This window comes from Anomaloglossus baeobatrachus, chromosome 6, assembly GCF_048569485.1.
Source record: "Anomaloglossus baeobatrachus isolate aAnoBae1 chromosome 6, aAnoBae1.hap1, whole genome shotgun sequence".
Lineage (NCBI taxonomy): Eukaryota > Metazoa > Chordata > Amphibia > Anura > Aromobatidae > Anomaloglossus > Anomaloglossus baeobatrachus.
Window position 1 is genome coordinate 318110574 of NC_134358.1, and position 18051 is coordinate 318128624.

The window sequence follows — 18051 nt, forward strand, 5'->3', positions numbered from 1 at the left end:
AAACGCAGACATTTGCGAGGTCAAGGACGCCACTTGCGGCACTGATGGACGTATGACAGAGTCCACCTGCGCCAGACCAGCTGAAATAGCTTGGAGTGCCCACACGGCTGCGAATGCTGGAGCAAACGACGCGCCGATAGCTTCATAGACAGATTTCAACCAAAGGTCCATCTGTCTGTCATTGGCATCTTTAAGTGAAGCCCCATCTTCCACTGCAACTATGGATCTAGCCGCAAGCCTGGAGATTGGGGGGTCCACCTTTGGACACTGGGTCCAGCGTTTGACCACGTCAGGGGGAAAGGGATAACGTGTATCCTTAAGACGTTTGGAGAAACGCTTATCTGGATAAGCATGGTGTTTCTGGACTGCTTCTCTGAAGTCAGCGTGGTCCAGGAAAGTACTCAATTTACGTTTGGGATACCTGAAATGGAATTTCTCCTGCTGTGCTGCTGCCTCCTCCGCTGGAGGAGAAATATCCAGCAGTCTATTGATGGCCGCTATAAGATCATTCACCATGGCGTCACCATCAGGGGTATCCAGGTTGAGAGCAGTCTCAGGATTAGACTCCTGATCACCTAGCTCTGTCTCATCATACAGAGAATCCTCTCGCTGAGACCCTGACCAGCGTGATGACGCCGAGGGTCTCTCCCAGCGAGCTCGCTTAGGCTGCCTGGGACTGTCGTCCGAGTCAGAGCCTTCAGCCTGTGATGCCTGGGACCCCCTTGGAGCACGGATTAGTTCCAACTGAGGGGGACCGGGGAACATTGAATCAGCAGTACCCATGGTCTGAGTGACCGGCCTGGACTGCAAAGTTTCTAGAATTTTTGTCATAGTCACAGACATCTTATCAGCAAAAACTGCAAACTCTGTCCCCGTCACCGGGGCAGGGTTCACAGGCGTCTCTGCCTGGGCCACTACTAGCATAGACTCCGGCTGACGAAGTGGCACAGGGACCGAACATTGCACACAATGGGGGTCAGTGGAACCTGCCGGTAGATCAGCCCCACATGCGGTACAGGCAGCATATGAAGCCCGTGCCTTGGCACCCTTGCTTTTTGCGGATGACATGCTGTTGTCTCCTCAGAGCAATATAGGGGTATAAGCCAAGAAGCGACCGTACAGTGCAATATATAGGTACAGACAAAAGTACACAAAACAACACTGTGGCACTAGTGGGGTCAGCACCTAGGTGCTGCTTACCGCCCGCTTAACAGCGGGTGTGTGGTCGCCAGAATCCCTTGTCTGGGTCTCCCAGGGCTATGTCCGTTCTCCAGCTCAGACTGCGTGCAGGAATGGCTGCCGGCGTCCTGTGAAGAGGGGCGGGCCGTGGGCGTGCTGCAGACAAAGAGCGGGAAACTGGCGTCCCACTGTGCCCAGTGAGAGGGCTGGAGTATGTAAATAAGACTCCAGCCCTCGGCGCTGACTATTGTACAGCGTCTCTCCCCTTCCCTGACTGACAGGGCTGGGGGCGGGAACGAAGCGTAACTAGGCCGCAGAAGCCGGGGACTAGATTTACAAGCGCTGCCGTCGTAAAAGCACGGTCGGCGCGAAGTCCCCGGCGCACCACAAGTCTCAGCCGCGCCGCAGTCACCATGGCGGCCGGCGCGGTAGTTCCCCACACATAAACTCACTCAGCAAAGCTGCAGTGAGTATAACCCAAGCGCGCAGCGCTACTGTCCCCGGCGCACTAGTACACCCAGCAACGCTGGAGTGTGTCTGTGCCTGTCTGTACGGGGACACAGAGTACCTGAATGTTGCAGGGCCTTGTCCCTGACGGTACCCAGCTCCGTATCCAGCAGGATCTCCGGGTCTGTGGATGGAGCCCGGCCTCAGAGTCTGGAGGCCGGTAAGATCCCACTTCACCAGAGCCCTTCAGGGGGATGGGGAAGGAAAACAGCATGTGGGCTCCAGCCTCCGTACCCGCAATGGGTACCTCAACCTTACCAAACACCGCCGACAAAAGTGGGGTGAGAAGGGAGCATGCTGGGGGCCCTAGTATGGGCCCTCTTTTCTTCCATCCGACATAGTCAGCAGCTACTGCTGACTAAACAGTGGAGCTATGCGTGGATGTCTGACCTCCTTCGCACAAAGCATAAAACTGAGCAGCCCGTGATCCCACGGGGGGTGTATAGCCAGAAGGGGAGGGGCCTTACACTTTTTAGTGTAGTGCTTTGTGTGGCCTCCGGAGGCAGTAGCTATACACCCAATCGTCTGGGTCTCCCAATGGCGCGCCGAAGAAATATATTAATTCTGATATCATTAGAAAAAGCACATTTTTCTCTACAAGGATCATTGGGGTTTTTTTGGAGTCTCTCAGTTTAAGAAAAGAAAAATGCCACTGATCATGGTGTTATTTATTAATACGCAATGAATGGTAACTGCACTATTCAAACCCTTGCGTTGGTCCATGGTGGTTATACCACAACCAATTCACTAAGAATTGGTATTATAATCCTACTAAGAATTGTAATAATGCTGTCTTTCGAGTATTGGCAGCCCCATCGCCTAGGAGCCATGGCCGATAGCCGTGCAAGGCCAGCCGCGGGCGGTCTCCTTATCGCAGGTTCCGAAGCCTGGGGGTGGGTGTCTTTGCCTAGATCCCAAGCCTAATATTGGGTATCTTTTGTTGGTTCCCAAGCCATAATGTTCAGTCTAAGTGGTCTGGAATTGTTGCTGAATTTGCAACATAATCGGTTCAGAGAAGCTATATTGTCGCCGATTGCTGTTGTAGCTGGTGCTGGAATTATTGCAATGACTGACTGCTCGGGAATCCAGCATGTATCATTTCTCACAGGCCAGTGAAAGAAGCTAGCTGGTCCATGAGGATGCATAAAATTTATTAATGCATTATGGTCGTCGACTGAAATTTCAGAAATATTTCCAATCCACCAGTTCCTATCGTAAATCCAGGCAATGTATTGCCCTGGCAGGAGGTTTGCAATTGGCACAAAAGGCATTTCTGATCTGACAGATCTATCTACATGGGCAATGAAAGATGATGGGTCATTTGACACCCTTGAAATGCAAATCTTTTTGTCATCAATTGGCACAAACTGGTGATTTTCTCTTGTTCCATCAATTGTATGTCCATCTTTGAACCTTTCCTCTTGAACTACCCGTATTTCGTCAATTTTTTCTTTTGGAACAAAAAAAAACTTGATTCCATGCAGTTGCTCGTTGCAAAAGTTGAATAAATCCACCGGGGTCAGTATTTGGTTTTCAGTTGGGCGTTGAAGACTGGCAGGAGCTGCCAACTTCTTTGCTGTCCCTCCAATCCCATCACAGGGCGACTTTCCATGACTGGTACCAAAAAAATTCCATTCAGCGCTGATATTGAAATCAGCATTGTGGTGGCACAAGTTGCGAAAAGTTTTGAAATTTTTTGTACTGGGCTGCAGATCCATCGCTGAAGCAACAATTCCAGACCACTTAGACTGAACATTATGGCTTGGGAACCAACAAAAGATACCCAATATTAGGCTTGGGATCTAGGCAAAGACACCCACCCTCAGGCTTCGGAACCTGCGATAAAGAGTCCGCCCGCGGCTGGCCTTGCACGGCTATCGGCCATGGCTCCTAGGCGATGGGGCTGCCAATACTCGAAAGACAGCATTATTACAATTCTTAATAGGATTATAATACCAATTCTTAGTGAATTGGTTGTGGTTTAACCACCATGGACCAACGCAAGGGTTTGAATAGTGCAGTTACCATTCATTGCGTATTAATAAATAACACCATGTGCAGTAGCATTTTTCTTTTCTTAAACTGAGAGACTCCAAAAAAAAACCCAATGATCCTTGTAGAGAAAAATGTGCTCTTTCTAATGATATCAGAATTAATATATTTTAGGGGTACCCTTTTTGAGAAATTTGACCTAAAAGAAGGGAATTTTGTTTACTTACCGTAAATTCCTTTTCTTCTAGCTCCAATTGGGAGACCCAGACAATTGGGTGTATAGCTACTGCCTCCGGAGGCCACACAAAGTATTACACTAAAAGTGTAAGGCCCCTCCCCTTCTGGCTATACACCCTCCCGTGGGATCACGGGCTCCTCAGTTTTAGTGCAAAAGCAAGAAGGAGGAAAGCCAATAACAGGTTTAAAGACAAATTCAATCCGAAGAAACATCGGAGAACTGAAACCATTCAACATGAACAACATGTGTACTCGAAAAAACCAAAAATCCCTAAGAAAACAGGGCGGGTGCTGGGTCTCCCAATTGGAGCTAGAAGAAAAGGAATTTACGGTAAGTAAACAAAATTCCCTTCTTCTTTGTCGCTCCTAATTGGGAGACCCAGACAATTGGGACGTCCAAAAGCAGTCCCTGGGTGGGTAAAAGAATACCTCGTGATAGGGCCGTCAAACAGCCCTGTCCTACAGGTGGGCAACCGCCGCCTGAAGGACTTGTCTACCTAGGCTGGCGTCCGCCGAAGCGTAGGTATGCACCTGATAATGCTTGGTAAAGGTGTGCAGACTCGACCAGGTAGCCGCCTGGCACACCTGCTGAGCCGTAGCCTGGTGCCGTAATGCCCAGGACGCACCCACGGCTCTGGTAGAATGGGCCTTCAGCCCTGAAGGAACCGGAAGCCCCGCAGAACGGTAGGTTTCAAGAATTGGTTCCTTGATCCACTGAGCCAGGGTGGATTTGGAAGCTTGCGACCCTTTACGCTGACCAGCGACAAGGACAAAGAGTGCATCCGAGCGGCGTAAGGGCGCCGTGCGGGAAATGTAGATCCTGAGTGCTCTGACCAGATCCAACAAATGCAAACCTTTCTCAAATTGATGAACTGGATGAGGACACAAGGAAGGTAATGTGACATCCTGATTGAGATGAAAGGGGGATACCACCTTAGGGAGAAACTCAGGAACCGGACGTAGAACCACCTTGTCCTGGTGAAACACCAGGAAGGGAGATTTGCATGAGAGCGCCGCTAGCTCGGACACTCTCCGAAGAGACGTGACCGCTACTAGAAAAGCCACTTTCTGTGAAAGACGAGAAAGGGAAACATCCTTCATAGGCTCGAAAGGCGGCTTCTGGAGAGCAATTAGAACCTTGTTCAGATCCCAGGGCTCTAACGGCCGCTTGTAAGGAGGGACGATATGACCAACTCCTTGCAGGAACGTGCGCACCTGAGTAAGTCGTGCTAGGCGTTTCTGAAAAAATACAGATAGCGCTGAGACTTGTCCTTTAAGGGAGCTGAGCGACAAACCTTTTTCCAACCCGGATTGCAGGAAGGAAAGAAAAGTAGGCAATGCAAAAGGCCAGGGAGGAACTCCCTGAGCCGCGCACCAAGATAAGAATATCTTCCACGTCCTGTGGTAGATCTTGGCGGAGGATGGTTTTCTAGCCTGTCTCATGGTGGTAATAACATTTCTAGATAATCCTGAAGACGCTAGGATCCAGGACTCAATGGCCACACAGTCAGGTTCAGGGCCGCAGAATTCAGGTGGAAAAACGGCCCTTGAGATAGCAAGTCTGGTCGTTCTGGTAGTGCCCATGGTTGGCCTACCGTAAGGTGCCACAGATCTGGGTACCACGATCTCCTCGGCCAGTCTGGAGCGACGAGGATGGCGCGACGGCAGTCGGCCCTGATCTTGCGCAGCACTCTGGGTAACAATGCCAGAGGTGGGAACACATAAGGTAGCCGGAATTGCGACCAATCTTGAACTAAGGCGTCTGCCGCCAGAGCTCGGTGATCGTGAGACCGTGCCATGAAAGCCGGGACCTTGTTGTTGTACCGTGACGCCATCAGGTCGACGTCCGGCATCCCCCAGCGGCGACAGATCTCCTGAAACACGACCGGGTGAAGGGACCATTCCCCTGCGTCCATACCCTGGCGACTGAGGAAGTCTGCTTCCCAGTTTTCCACGCCTGGGATGTGAACTGCGGAAATGGTGGAAGCCGTGTCTTCCACCCACGTTAGAATCCGTCGGACTTCCTGGAAGGCTTGCCGACTGCGTGTGCCACCTTGGTGGTTGATGTATGCTACCGCTGTGGAGTTGTCCGACTGAATTCGGATCTGCTTGCCTTCCAGCCACTGCTGGAAGGCTTGTAGGGCAAGATACACTGCTCTGATTTCTAGAACATTGATCTGAAGGGTGGACTCTTGCTGAGTCCACGTACCCTGAGCCCTGTGGTGGAGAAAAACCGCTCCCCACCCTGACAGGCTCGCGTCCGTCGTGACCACCGCCCAGGATGGGGGTAGGAAGGACTTTCCCTTTGACAATGAGGTGGGAAGAAGCCACCACTGAAGAGATTCCTTGGCCGCCTGAGAAAGGGAGACGTTCATGTCGAGGGACGTCGACTTCCCGTCCCATTGACGGAGAATGTCCCATTGTAGTGGACGCAGATGAAACTGCGCGAAAGGGACTGCCTCCATTGCTGCTACCATCTTCCCTAGGAAGTGCATGAGGCGTCTCAAGGGGTGTGACTGGCCTTGAAGGAGAGATTGCACCCCTGTCTGTAGTGAACGCTGTTTGTCCAGCGGAAGCATCACTATCGCTGAGAGAGTATGAAACTCCATGCCAAGGTATGTTATCGATTGGGTCGGGGTGAGATTTGACTTTGAAAAGTTGATGATCCACCCGAAACTCTGGAGAGCCTCCAGCGCAACGTTCAGGCTGTTTTGGCATGCCTCTTGAGAGGGTGCCTTGACAAGTAGATCGTCCAAGTAAGGGATCACCGAGTGACCCTGAGAGTGCAGGACTGCTACTACTGCTGCCATGACCTTGGTGAAGACCCTTGGAGCTGTTGCCAAACCGAAAGGCAGGGCTACGAACTGAAGGTGTTCGTCTCCTATAACGAAGTGTAGAAAACGCTGGTGCTCTGGAGCAATCGGCACGTGGAGATAAGCATCTTTGATGTCTATTGATGCTAGGAAATCTCCTTGAGACATTGAGGCGATGACGGAACGGAGGGATTCCATCCGGAACCGCCTGGTTTTCACATGCTTGTTGAGCAGTTTTAGGTCCAGAACAGGACGGAAAGACCCGTCCTTTTTTGGCACCACAAACAAATTGGAGTAAAAACCGTGACCTTGTTCCAGAAGAGGAACGGGGGTCACCACTCCTTCCGCTTTTAGAGTGGACACCGCTAGCCGCAGAGCATCGGCTCGGTCGAGAGGTGGAGAAGTTCTGAAGAAGCGAGTTGGAGGACGAGAGCTGAACTCTATCCTGTACCCGTGAGACAGAATGTCTCTCACCCAACGGTCTGTGACCTGTGGCAGCCAAATGTCGCCAAAGCGGGAGAGCCTGCCACCGACCGAGGATGCGGAGAGAGGAGGCCGAAAGTCATGAGGAAGCCACCTTGGTAGCGGGTCTTCCGGCTGTCTTTTTTGGTCGTGACTGAGTTCGCCAAGAATCTGAGCTCCTCTGATCCTTTTGAGTCCTTTTGGACGAGGAGAATTGGGACCTGCCTGAGCCTCGAAAGGACCGAAACCCCGACTGTCCTCTCCTCTGTTGGGGTTTATTTTGTCTGGACTGAGGTAAAGATGAATCTTTACCCTTGGAGTGTTTAATGATTTCATCTAAGCGCTCCCCAAACAGTCGGTCACGAGAAAATGGCAAACTGGTTAAACACTTTTTGGAAGCAGAATCTGCCTTCCATTCTCTTAACCACAAGGCTCTGCGTAAAACTACGGAGTTGGCGGACGCCACTGCCGTACGGCTCGTAGAGTCTAGGACAGCATTGATCGCGTAAGACGCAAATGCAGACATTTGAGAGGTTAAGGGTGCCACCTGCGGAGCAGATGTACGTGTGACCGTGTCAATCTGTGTAAGACCAGCTGAAATAGCTTGGAGTGCCCATACGGCTGCGAATGCTGGAGCAAACGACGCGCCGATAGCTTCATAGATGGATTTCAACCAGAGCTCCATCTGCCTGTCAGTGGCATCTTTAAGTGCCGCCCCATCTTCCACTGCAACTAAGGATCTAGCTGCAAGCCTGGAGATTGGAGGATCCACCTTGGGACACTGGGTCCAGCCCTTGACCACGTCTGGGGGAAAAGGATAACGTGTATCCTTAAGCCGCTTGGAAAAACGCTTATCCGGATAAGCGTGGTGTTTCTGGATTGCCTCTCTAAAGTCAGAGTGGTCCAGAAATACACTTAATTTACGCTTGGGATACCTGAAATGGAATTTCTCCTGCTGTGAAGCTGTCTCCTCCACAGGAGGAGCAGGGGGAGAAATGTCCAACATTTTATTGATGGACGCTATAAGATCATTCACTATGGCGTCACCATCTGGTGTATCCAAATTGAGAGCGGTCTCAGGATCAGAATCCTGATCAGCTATCTCCGCCTCATCATACAGAGAGTCCTCCTGCTGGGACCCTGACCAGTGTGATGAAGTCGAGGGCCGCTCATAGCGAGCTCGTTTAGGCTGTCTGGGACTGTCGTCCGTGTGAGAGCCATCACCCTGGGATGCAAGAGACACCCCCGGATCCCGGAGCTGTTCCGACTGAGGGGGACCAGGGAGCAATGAGTTAACAGTGTCCATGGCCTGAGGTACTGGTCTAGACTGCAATGTTTCAAGAATTTTAGTCATAGTCACAGACAATCTGTCAGCAAAGACTGCAAACTCCGTCCCTGTCACCTGGACAGTATTTACAGGAGGTTCTGCCTGGGTCACCTCCAGCAGAGGCCCCGGCCGAGCAAGTGCCATAGGGGCCGAGCACTGCACACAGTGGGGGTCAGTGGAACCTGCCGGTAGAACAGCCCCACAAGCGGTACAAGCAGCATAGAAAGCCTGTGCCTTGGCACCTTTGCTTTTTGCGGTCGACATGCTGTTGTGTCCTCTGAGAAATCTAGGAGGGTATATAGCAGAGGATCCCCAGCGACCGTACAGTGCAATGTAAAGCTGCAAGCATAAAATACAATATACACTTCGGCACCAGTGGGGTCAGCCCTTGAGGGCAGCTTACCGCCCGCTGAAAAGCGGGTGTGTGGGCACCAGAATCCCGTGTCTGGGTCTCCCAGTCTCCTCTCTCCAGCTCAGACTGCACACAGGAATGGCTGCTGGCGTCCTGTGAAGAGAGGGATCGTGGGCGTGCCTCAAACAAAGTGCGGGAAACTGGCGTCCCACTGTGCCCAGTGTGAGGGCTGGAGTATGCAAAGCAGACTCCAGCCCTCTGCGCTGACATTCTATACAGCGTCCCGCCCTTCCCCTGACTGGCAGGCCTGGGGGCGGGAACGAAACGAAACTAGGCCGCAGAAAGCCGGGGACTCGAGTAATAAGCGCGGCCGTGATATATGCACGGCCAGCGCGGAAGTCCCCGGCGCACCACAAGTCCCAGCCGCGCCGCAGCGAAAAAACTGACAACAGTGGCCGCGCGGCAGTTTCAAATACATGTCCCCTCTCAGCAAAGCTGTAGATAGGAATGGAACCAGCGCGCAGCGCTGTTGTCCCCGGCGCACTAACACACCCAGCAATGCTGCAGTGTGCGCGCGGACTGTACGGGGACCCAGAGTACCTTGGCGTAGCAGGGCCCTGTCCCTGACGATACTCCGCTCCATATCCAGCAGATTCCCCAGGGGCTGTGGACGGAGCACGGTCTCTGTGCCTGGAGACCGGTAAATCCCACTTCACCCAGAGCCCTAAGGGGGATGGGGAAGGATGCAGCATGTGGGCTCCAGCCTCTGTACCCGCAATGGGTACCTCAACCTTAACAAACACCGCCGACAAAAGTGGGGTGAGAAGGGAGCATGCTGGGGGCCCCATATGGGCCCTCTTTTCTTCCATCCGACATAGTCAGCAGCTGCTGCTGACTAAACAGTGGAGCTATGCGTGTATGTGTGCCTCCTTCGCACAAAGCATGAAAACTGAGGAGCCCGTGATCCCACGGGAGGGTGTATAGCCAGAAGGGGAGGGGCCTTACACTTTTAAGTGTAATACTTTGTGTGGCCTCCGGAGGCAGTAGCTATACACCCAATTGTCTGGGTCTCCCAATTAGGAGCGACAAAGAAAATAGGTAAAATTCGTTTTTTTAAAGTTTGTCATCATATGTGGGTGTGAATATTACCACAAATACATATGCTTTGACCGTGATATTGCAGCAATGCAAAGTCATGTAGATGTTTGGTCTACAGGGCAAAGCACCAGTTACTATGGTTTTTTGGTCTTCAGTTATATATGGGCAAAGTTAGGCAAAAATTTTATGCGACACGTTTTACAAGCTACTTTGACACAAAATTGCGGCCGAAATATTGTTTTGTCTTAGCCGGTAATAATTTTATCCTGTTTAGCAGCAAAAGTTGAGCTAGTATGCCAAATTTCAGCATCATAGCCAGTATAGAACTCTAATGGCTATGTGCCAAAGTTTGCAAAATCCTCTTAGCTGAAGCCGCAGGCTTGCTGGGACCTCCAGTGAAAGGTCAACAGTGCCCAATGTATTTGAGATCTGGCCCTAAAAATTTACAGAACCTCTTTTCAAACATACATGTACATCCTTATAAATTTTCAGCAAAATCGGAGAAGGTCGAGTGGGGACGATTTTTAAAACTGGTCCACTTGATGTGGAATGACCCAAAGGTAGAAATGTTAAATGACCCCTTGAAGGTCAAGTGGGGACCACTGGTCCACTTGACATGGAATGACCCCTTTGGAACCCAGAGACGGGTCGAATGACCTGAAGGATTTTAGCTAACATCCTATAATCACCGTCTTTTATTCTGTAATTAAGGCCATTACTGTCGCACCACAGGAGGTTGTTGTTTTCCCATGAGTTTAGCCATTTAGTTTCTAGTTAGTTCTATTCAGTTTGGACTAAAGGCCCAGTCACACACGACTTACCAGCGATCCCGAAAACGATGCGACCTGATAGGCATCGCTGGTAAGTTGCTGGGAGGTCGCTGGTGAGATGTCACACAGTCAGACCTTACCAACGACACAGGAACGATACAGGTCGCAGTAGCGACCTGTATAATGGTCTCAGCAGTCACTGTGACCCTGTCACACAGTGTCAAACACAGCAATCGCCTTTGAAGAAAATGGCCTGGACCATTCTGCAACGACTAGCGATCTCACAGCAGGGGCCTGATCGCTGGTAGATGTCACACATAACGAGATTGCTAACGGGATCACTACTGCGTCACAGAAAACTAGCGATCTCGTTATGTGTGACGGTACCTTAAGGGTCATTTGACCCTCTTTCGGGACTTCAGGGGGGAGCTCGAAAATTTCTGGGACTTCTAGTGTTAAGTGACTGGTTGGAATTATAAAAAATGGCCTGGTGATGAAGGTTAAAACAGGCTAGGGGTTTAGGGTTAAACTATATTAGTGGCCACTTGTGAAAAATCTTATGCTGAATTACTGCATCAGTATTGTTAAACTAAAAAAAACGTTAAAAAAAAAACAAACAAAAAAAACAACTTACAAATGGCTCAATGCTTGTCATTGTGTTGCATCATCTCTGGACACATCTCACTGTCTCCTGAAGTTGCTCCATTCCTTCCATTCTGACTTTTATCTCCTCGAGATGCCTGATGCCAAGGACTTCTCAACTGGAAGTTTTAGAACAAAGTCAATGCCTGTGAAACATTGTTAGTAGACTTCTCTTACTTTATCTAGCAATTGGTTCAGCCATCACATTATTCACTGCTCCAACTAATATTGTCTATCCAAAAAACACTGACTGACCTATTAGATCCTCTAAAAACAGAACATTATTAAATATCATTAAAAATCCATCAAGTCAAAACATCCAGACAAGACAGAAAACAAAACAAAAACAGAGGGTGTTCTAGTTGCTGATTCTGAATAGACACAAGCGGGCTGAACCTGAGGACGTTCATAAAAATCTTTTGTTTTCCTGAGGTGGTGGGTGCCTCATCAAGTGGAAGGAAGGGTCATTCAGGGCTAGCTGCCGTTGAGCGGGGCCACCAAATAAATTAGGGTAAATACCTCCACTGTAAGGCAGGGCACAGATGGGGAACATTTTAGGCTTCATCTCCTGATGTTGAAAATCCCTTTGACCCTGGGCCCTTCATTTTCCTATTTTTCCACCTTCTAAGTATTGGGTTGTTGATCATACACCCTTTCTTTGTTTGTTTTCTGTCTTGTCTGGATGTTTTGACTATTGACGGATTTTTAATGATATTTAATAAAGTTATTCTGATTTTAGAGGACCTAATAAGTGAGTCACTTTTTCATACCTCTAAGGCCCCCTTCACACGTCCGTGAAAAACACGCACGTGTGTTACGGGCCGTTTTTCGGGTCCGCGTCCCGTTTTTGTGTCCGTTTTTATGGTCCGTGTGGCACCTGTGTGAATTGCGTATGCTAGCCGTGTTTGTGTGTAGAACGTCTGTGTGTGCGTGTGGAATTAACGTGTATGTGTACGTGGAATGTCCGTGTGGAATGTCCGTGTGTGTGATGCACAATGTCGTTTATAAATGTCGGCTGACAGCAGACAGAGTTGCGCGATGAGAATGAACTCGGGTGAACTTCACCCGACTTCATCCTCATACCGCGGCTCTGTCTATGTCGAGTACTGATTAGCGGTCACCTGTGAAGGATTCACCGGTGACCGCTAATCCCCCGAGTGACTGAAGTTTCCCCCCTCTCTCATACTTACCGTTCCCCGATCTCCGGCACGGCGCTGCATGGCATTCACACTGCTGCGGCGGCTTTTTACTATTTTGAAAAAGCCGGCCGCTCATTAAACAATCTCCTATTCCCTGCTTTCCCCGCCCACCGGCGCCTATGATTGGTTGCAGTGAGACACGCCCCCACACTGAGTGACAGGTGCCTCACTGCACCCAATCACAGCAGCCGGTGGGCGTGTCTATACTGTGCAGTAAAATAAATAAATAAATAATTAAAAAAAAAACGGCGTGCGGTCCCCCTCAATTTTAATGCCAGCCAGATAAAGCCATACGGCTGAAGGCTGGTATTCTCAGGATGGGGAGCTCCACGTTATGGGGAGCCCCCCACCCTAACAATATCAGTCAGCAGCCGCCCAGAATTGCCGCATACATTATATGCGACAGTTCTGGGGCTGTACCCGGCTCTTCCCGATTTGCCCTGGTGCTTTGGCAAATCGGGGTAATAAGGAGTTAATGGCAGCCCATAGCTGCCACTAAATCCTAGATTAATCATGTCAGGCGTCTATGAGACACCCTCCATGATTAATCTGTAAATTACAGTAAATAAACACACACACCAGAAAAAAATCCTTTATTAGAAATAAAAAACACACACATATACCCTGGTTCACCACTTTAATCAGCCCCAAAAAGCCCTCCATGTCCGCCGGAATCCAGGATGCTCCAGCGTCGCATCCAGCGCTGCTGCATGGAGGTGACCGGAGCTGCAGAAGACACCGCCGCTCCGGTCACTTCCACGCAGCAAATGAGGTGAGTAGCGCGATCAGCTGAGCTGTCACTGAGGTTACCCGCTGTCACTGGATCCAGTAACAGCGGGTAACCTCAGTGACAGCTCAGCTGATCGCGCGGCTGTCTTCATTAGCTGCGTGGAGGTGACAGGAGCGGCTATGGGCTGCCAATAACTCCTTATTACCCCGATTTGCCAACGCACCAGGGCAAATCGGGAATAGCCGGGTACAGTCCCAGACCTGTCGCATATAATGTATGCGGCAATTCTGGGCGGCTGCTGACTGATATTGTTAGGGTGGGGGGCTCCCCATAACGTGGAGCTCCCCATCCTGAGAATACCAGCCTTCAGCCGTATGGCTTTATCTGGCTGGCATTAAAATTGGGGGGGACCGCACGCCGTTTTTTTTTAATTATTTATTTATTTTACTGCACAGTATAGACACGCCCACTGGCTGCTGTGATTGGGTGCAGTGAGGCACCTGTCACTCAGTGTGGGGGCGTGTCTCACTGTAACCAATCATAGGCGCCGGTGGGCGGGGAAAGCAGGGGATAGGAGATTGTTTAATGAGCAGCCGGCTTTTTCAAAATAGTAAAAGCCGCCGCAGCAGTGTGACTGCCGTGCAGCGCCGCGCCGGTGATCGGGGAACGGTAAGTATGAGAGAGGGGGGGAAACTGACTGACAGACTGTGAGAGAGGGACGGAAAGACCGACAGAGAGACCGACCGACGGACTCAGGGAGATTGACCGACATACACAGAAATAGAAAGAATAGCCGACATCACTAGAAATAAAAACACCAAACGGACACGGACTATAGGTAGATGCATACGTGTTTACTAACGTGTGTGCACATACCCATAGACTTTCATTGTGTCCACGTGTGCGTGCTCCGTGCAGATAACGGACATGCATCCGTGCAAAACGCAAACACATACGGATCACGGACACGCACACACGGACATAATGAAATAATGCACGTGTGACCACAATCATAGATTAACATTGGTGCACGTTTGGCCGTGTCTCCGGTATATACGGAAACGGACCAAACACGCACGTGTTTCACGGACGTGTGAAGGGGGCCTAAGGCTAAGTTCACACTTCAGTTGTTTTGCATCAGTCACAATCCGTCGCCTAGAGGAATTACGGTATCCTGCAAAATATTTTGCAGGAATCCTGTTTGTCCTCATAGGCTTCTATTAGTGACGGATTGTGACTGATGATGCTGCGTTGCATCCGCTGCGTCGCGGTCAGTTGTTTAACTGATCGCCGGGCGGGAGAAACGCAGCATGTAACGTTTTTTGAGCAGCGCGATCCGTAGGATTTCGCTGCGCATGCGCTCTCTGGCTCCCCGCCCCCGTAACCAGGATAAACATCGGGTAACCAAGCAATGCGCTTTGGTTAGTTACCCGATATTTACAGTGGTTACGGGTGCAGGGAGCCCGCGCTAAGCTGGTATCCAAGATAAATATCGGGTAACCAAGCAAAAAGTGCTTTGCTATTAGTTACCCGATATTTACCCTGGATACAGTGTGCAAGGAGGCCGACCACCACTCGGCTCCGCCCCCTCCCGCACTCCGCATGTGTACACACACGCACACTCACACACACACACACTCTCACACACACACACACACTCACCTGTCCCCAGCCATGCAGACCGCGGCACTGACGTCCTCAGCTCCGCCCCCCGATCTCCGCCCCCAACACACAACGGAGTCCCACAAAGAAATTCTTTTCTTTGTCACCGTTGTCATCCGTTGTACAACGCAGCAGTCACATGCGTCAATCAACGTATGTGACTGATGCAAAACAACTGAGCCTAAGACATTTATGTTTTGGTTTGGTTGTCTGTCCAAAAAACACCCAACTATTTTCCAAGTTAACTTTCTAAAGCTCACCTGCCCCTACAATTTGGAATAATTCTACCAGTAAATTTCTTCTGTCGCCCCTTTTTTGAAGAGATGGAGTTGGAGAACTCCATCTCTCTTCAAAAAAAGGTATCAAAACCCAATGAACGAGGCATTCATGGATAAATTAGTGCATTAATTTTCCTCATACTGCAAAATTCTCTATTGAAAAATGTATAACCCTCATTTGTTGAAAGGTTTTATTCACCCCTAAAGGGTGCTTTACACGCTGCAACATCGCTAGCGATTGCTAGCGATGTCGTGAGCGTTAGCACCCAACCCTGTCGTTGGTGCGATATGTGATCGCTGCCGTAGCGAACATTATCGCTGCGGCAGCGTCACGCGCACATACCTGTTTTGCGTCGTCGCTGTGCCCGCCGAACAATCCCTCCTTCAAGGGGGGAGGTGCGTTCGGCATCATAGCGACGTCACAAAACTGCCGTCAAAGAGGAGGGGCGGAGATGAGCGGCCGGAACATGCCGCCCACCTCCTTCCTTCCTCATTGCCGGTGGATGCAGGTAAGGAGATGTTCGTTGCTCCTGCGGTGTCACACACAGCGATGTGTGATGCCGCAGGAACGAGGAACAACCTCGCTACGTATGAGACAACGATTTTTGGTAAATGAATGACCTCTCATATACCAACGATTTGTATCTCGTTTGTGATCGTTTAGGGTCGCTCCTGCATGTCACATGCTGCGATGTCGCTAACGGCGCCGGATGTGCGTCACAAACACCGTGACCATGACGATATATCGTTAGCGATGTCACAGCGTGTAAATGGCCCTTAACTCTGCTTAACTTCAGTTGCCTGAAGAAAATCTTCATTGCACTCTCAACGTGCAAAGTTCAGGAAACATAACATATCTTTGTACTGTGTTAACCAGTAAAGATAAAAAATTCTTTAAAAAGGTTGATACCTTTTAATGGCTAACTGAAAAGATGGTAATAATATCAAGCTTTCAAGACTACTCAGATCTCTTCATCAATCTGAAGAGTCACACATTTATACATAACAGGACAGAATGTAGCAGTAAATAAGACAAGTTATGTGAAGCAGAACTATCAGCATGGCAAGGGGACAATCAGTTGTGGCAGTAAATATTGCAGCAGTTCATATATAAGGAGTGTGGAAATTTATTGACCTCTGATTGAGGTCTGGTCAAGAGTTGTGATGCTCCCAGATCCTCTGAGGAGCACATTTCTTAATTGATGTAAAGAAGGGAATTTTGTTTACTTACCGTAAATTCCTTTTCTTCTAGCTCTAATTGGGAGACCCAGACAATTGGGTGTATAGGCTATGCCTCCGGAGGCCGCACAAAGTATTACACTCAAAAGTGTTAAGCCCCTCCCCTTCTGCCTATACACTCCCCGTGCTCCCACGGGCTGCTCAGTTTTGGTGCAAAAGCAAGAAGGAGGAAAAAGAATTATAAACTGGTTTAAAGTAACTTCAATCCGAAGGAATATCGGAGAACTGAAACCATTCAACATGAACAACATGTGTACACAAAAAAAACAGGGGCGGGTGCTGGGTCTCCCAATTAGAGCTAGAAGAAAAGGAATTTACGGTAAGTAAACAAAATTCCCTTCTTCTTTGTCGCTCTATTGGGAGACCCAGACAATTGGGACGTCCAAAAGCAGTCCCTGGGTGGGTAAAATAATACCTCGTAATAGAGCCGTAAAACGGCCCCTTCCTACAGGTGGGCAACCGCCACCTGAAGGACTCGTCCACCTAGGCTGGCATCCGCCGAAGGATAGGTATGCACCTGATAGTGCTTCGTGAAAGTGTGCAGGCTCGACCAGGTAGCCGCCTGACACACCTGCTGAGCCGTAGCCTGGTGCCTCAAAGCCCAGGACGTGCCCACGGCTCTGGTAGAATGGGCCTTCAGCCCTGAGGGAACCGGAAGCCCAGCCGAACGGTAAGCTTCGATAATTGGCTCCTTGATCCACCGAGCCAGGGTTGATTTGGAAGTCTGTGACCCTTTACGCTGGCCAGCGACAAGGACAAAGAGTGCATCCGAGCGGCGCAGGGGCGCCGTACGAGAAATGTAGAGTCTGAGTGCTCTCACCAGATCTAACAAGTGCAAATCCTTTTCACATTGGTGAACTGGATGAGGACAAAAAGAAGGTAAGGAGATATCCTGATTGAGATGAAAGGGGGATACCACCTTAGGGAGAAATTCCGGAACCGGACGCAGAACCACCTTGTCCTGGTGAAACACCAGGAAAGGGGCTTTGCATGACAGCGCTGCTAGCTCAGACACTCTCCTAAGTGAAGTGACTGCAACCAGGAAAACCACTTTCTGTGAAAGGCGTGAGAGAGAAATATCCCTCATTGGCTCGAATGGTGGTTTCTGAAGAACCGTCAGCACCCTGTTCAGAACCCAGGGTTCTAACGGACGCTTGTAAGGAGGGACGATGTGACAAACCCCCTGCAGGAACGTGCGTACCTGTGGAAGTCTGGCTAGGCGCTTCTGGAAAAACACAGAGAGCGCCGAGACTTGTCCCTTATTTAGGGAGCCGAGCGACAAACCCTTTTCCAGTCCAGATTGAAGGAAGGACAGAAAAGTGGGCAAGGCAAAAGGCCAGGGAGAAATACCCTGAGCAGAGCACCATGACAGGAAAATTTTCCACGTCCTGTGGTAGATCTTGGCGGACGTTGGTTTCCTAGCTCGTCTCATAGTGGCAATGACGTCTTGAGATAACCCTGAAGACGCTAGGATCCAGGACTCAATGGCCACACAGTCAGGTTGAGGACCGCAGAATTCAGATGGAAAAACGGCCCTTGAGATAGCAAGTCTGGTCGGTCTGGC

General features: G+C 50.1%; 1 long non-coding RNA gene across 1 annotated transcript in view; it reads right to left on the bottom strand.

Moving 5' to 3' along the window:
- The window catches only part of LOC142244320 (uncharacterized), a 57402-nt gene that overhangs the window by 24482 nt on the left and 14869 nt on the right, over nt 1–18051 (bottom strand). Inside the window, exon 2 of the long non-coding RNA XR_012724505.1 lies at nt 11372–11498. This is a non-coding gene — a long non-coding RNA (uncharacterized LOC142244320). The remainder of the gene's footprint in view (nt 1–11371; nt 11499–18051) is intronic.